Here is a 4,320-nt window from a genome sequence, read left to right as displayed (position 1 = left end):
GATGAGAGTGGCTGAAACAGCCGCCGCCTCGCTCTGCCTTGCTTCCCCGCCGGCGCCAAACCCTGCCCCTGCGCGTTTCCCGCGCCGCGCCGCCGCCGTCGGCCTTTAACGGCGCCGCCGCCACCCGCCCCACGCGGCGCGCTGACGTGAGGAGCCGGCCGCCCCGCCGGACTCGGCCGGCCGCCACCGCGTTCATACACTGCGGTCCGCACGCACACACGATCGGCACAGCACAGACACACGGACGGTCCGCACGCACACACGAGCGGTCTCTTCACACACACACCGAACTCCAAGGCACAGAAGCTGTGAGGCACGTGCAGTCCTAAGGCACACGTGTGACATGAGCACCTCAGAGGGACATGGGCCTATGTCACCCTCAGACACGCTTGTCTGAGGCGTGGGCTTCCAGCACAGATGGACAGACAGACCGACAGACAGACGTCGGGATGGGTCAGCCGGGGCTGCATCACTGCTAGGGACGTTCACACAAGGGTCTGAGGCTTGTGTCTTCTGTCACTATCAGGGGTTGGAGGCACATGGCTGTCATGGAGGGACACAGCACACATGTCCAAGGCATGTGGCTGTCACTGCAGTCTGAGGCCCATGGGGCTGCGTCAGAGGGACTTACAGACACATGTTATCCTGAGGTCTGTGACTGTCACTGTGAGACACACAAGCAGTGCTGACAGTGACACAAGACAAATCTTTGCATTGGTCTTAGGCACGGGGGGTGCGTCACTGTGAGACACACTCAAAGTCCTGAGGTGCATGAGCCTGTGTCACTGACAGGCAGACACCCGCCTGAGGAGCACAGGCTGCTGCCACTGCAAGACAGATGTTGGTGTGAGGCATTTGACACTTGCTGTCAGACACACAGAGAACTGCACACGCAGAGTATCCTGGCACATAAGCAGGTGCACTCAGGCTGTGTACATAACAGTGGAGAAGGGCAAGCACGCAAGCAGCTCGGGCACACACGGATCATGAGACACAAACATCCACCCGCCGGCCCCAGAAACATGGGCAGGCGCACTTGGAGTTTGACAGACACACAAGCTACCCTAAAATACAGATGACTTGTTACTAAGCTGGCACATACCCTGTTGACAGGCACATACTAGCCTGTCCTGGTGGCCTGAGACACCCAAGACCGTTTCAGCAAGGCATACCCACTCACCCACACATACACTCACACACTGACCTGAAAAAACACTGCACTGTCACTGTGAGACAAATAAACAAGCGAGGCATGTGGAGCTGTGTCACAGGGACAGGTTTATGCGCCTGCTTCCCTCGCGTGACAGGCAAACAGACAGTGCCTGGCGCCCATAACCCCCTCCCAATGCACAAGCCATACACTGGGTTTGATTTTTTCCATAACATGCATCCTCCAGCTCCAGGCACGTAGCACTGTGTCCTTAAAACAGCAACTTGAAAAGCAGGAGCTTACAGACTAGTCTGAAGTACATGCAACTGTGTTAGTATGATGCATATATATGCACATACATGCCAGCATACACACACATGCACAGAAGCAAAACGCCACTAGAACATACCAGGTTGCAGTTTCAGGCAGGTGGAGCTGCTTGCACACTCGTCCTGGTGAGTGCATGCATGTGATTCCTACCAAGAGAGCAACTGACAGAAATTCAGCATTTTCAAGTGACACATTACTTCCTTTACCTGTGGCTTGGATGAGATGCCATGATGTGTGAGATCACACAAACATGTTGTCTATGCAGTGGTGAAAATGCAGAAGGTACTCATGCAATCTGTTACTCTGGTATAAGGATGAAAAGAAAGTACTGGAATACCTGAGCTCCTGAGAAATAAAAATCTAGCAGCATGCACAGCCCATTTCCAACAGGCATATGTGGGCTCTGTATGTGTGCAGTATGCATATACACAAGCATCTATGCATGCGTATCCACAGACATGTATATGTATATGCATATGCATATACATATATGTATGTGCATGCATATAAATAGTTTAAAGCACACTCCAGACTTCAGCATCTTGTAAAATTCATGGTGGCAAACAGAGCTGATATTTGTTCTATTTCATTTTTAGCATTTGCAGTATTTCCTCTAGGAAAAAGAGGTAACGAGGATTTAACACTCTGTATGCTCCAGCTTATTTAGCATTGATCTGTGGAGGTGACAAATACCGAAGGCTGGAGGGGAGCTTCTGATATTTGAGCTTGTTTCCCCTGCCTCTGCAGTCAACTAAATCACACACAACCTCACTGCTCCTACAAGAGTTATTCTAGTTAGAAATCTCTGCTAATTTCCAGCCTTCTGGCCAATTTATACCGTATGTTCTGTGCTGATGTTGCCATTTAGTTTAAATGCTACTTCCTCTCCCTTTCCTGTGTATGTATTTATAGAAGGAATTACATCCAGTCTCTGGTTTTATTTTGCTCAGCAGAAAAAGACAAGATTTTTTACTCTTCTCTGAAGACTGGCTCTCAATTTACTAGTTGCTCTCACCTGCCTGCCCTACATGTGTACTGAATTTGGTTCATGTTTCTTGAATATGGACAGCTAGACTTATACACTGTGGTCCACATCAGGTTCCCTACTACCCTCTTAATTAAAGTCTTCTTTCAGCTGAAAATATCTCACTGGAGACATTCCTGGACTTGTCAAATTTCACATACCTGGTGAAAGTTAGCTCCTCTCCCACACTTCTTAACTTCACTGCTGGTATCTCACATACTTAACTCTTTCAAACTGCTACCTCTTTCTGCCATTGCACCTGCATAATAGAATTCCTTGGTATTCAGTGTGAGGTGTCCCTGCCCATGGCAGGGGGGTTAGAACTAGATGATCTTAAGGTCCTTTCCAACCCTAACTATTGTATAGTTCTATGATGCTATGATTAGCTTTATGCCAAGCTCTTTGGGCTTCTTGTCCTGGTACTGGCCAGTCTAGTGCTGCCCAGCATCCCAGACTAGTCGAGCTTGAACTTGTTCTACCTGACATAGGAAAAGCCAGCACTGGACATGTTTCTCTTCACAGCTATGCAATGACAGCTCATGGACCTCCTCTGAAAAACTTCTGCACTGCTCTGTCATTTCCTCAGTCATTTGCAGCCAGCCTGGTCCTGCTATGCAACAGAAATTTTTGTTAATGACTTAAACTTCTCTTTATTTGATACCTTAGCCCCCTTTATAATTGTACTACCCTATACTGTGTACCACATTGAGTGTCTTAATGAAGTCCACATCTGCTGCGTTTGGTCTGTCTTGATAGTTGGCAAAGGAAGCCAGTGCCAGAGTGATCTGTTTTTACTTTTGCTTGTCCCTTTTCTACTTTATCCCAGTTTAGTTCCCCTTCAGGCTTGTATTTTCTTTCAAAATTTATTCTAAAGCTTTCCTTACTGTTCCATCAATTCTTTTAGATTTTTATTTTGTCACTTAATAGCAAAATAATAAAACTTGTGTCATGTCATTGTGGAATAAGTATTTGTTAGGCATTATGTTTGTGGTTATTTTTGCAATTTGAAAACATGAGCACCAAGAACAGCAAAACGTAGCAGTGATGTCACTCAGTTCCCTCACATATACACTAATTCTTTTCAAAACTGACAGATTGTGTGTCTGCTCCACACAGCTATAGTAAAAATACCTTTTGCTGCAAAAAGTGTATATTCATGGTGCTGTTTCAGAAGATGCTGTATACAGCTACATTTTGAAGTCAGAGAGGATCCCATTGTTGTATTTATTATGGCATTTAGCATTGCCAGTCTTGCATAACTTTTTCCCTCTCTATATGATACTCTACACCTATTAGCATAGGAACTCAAATCTTTTTCCAGAGTAATGTTATTGCTGTTCTTTTGGTTCCTTAATTTCTGGATATGCTCTCTCTTGGTTTGTTTTGTTTTTTTTGGTTGGTTGGTTGGTTTTGGTTTATGGGTTTGGTTTTTGTTGTCTTTTTTGGGTTTTCTTGAGTTGGTTTTTTTTTTTTGGGGGGGTGTTTGTTTGTTTGGTTTGGTTTTGTTTTGTTTTTGTTTTTTCTTTTTTTAAGCAAATTATCCTGGCATAACTAGATGTAAATTGCCCTGCTTAAAGGAAAGAACTTGAACTTTTTTAACAGGAGATGCGTAGTGTTTTCAGCTGTTTGTTCTTTGTGGCTCTCAGCAACAAAGAATACATTAATAGCTTTCATATTTCTTCAAAATGACTGGCTTGGTGGAAATTTCTGCAATTTTTTGTGCAAAGAAAAGCACAGTTTCTTTGCTTTTAGCAGCCAGAAAGTATTCTAACATATTCTGGGGGTTTCTTCTTATGTTATTTCAGATGATGTAGCA

This window comes from Psittacula echo, assembly GCF_963264785.1.
Source record: "Psittacula echo genome assembly, chromosome: 5".
Classification (NCBI taxonomy): Eukaryota; Metazoa; Chordata; class Aves; order Psittaciformes; family Psittacidae; genus Psittacula; species Psittacula echo.
The sequence above is the reverse complement of the archived record's forward strand: the minus strand, read 5'-3'. Positions refer to the sequence as shown.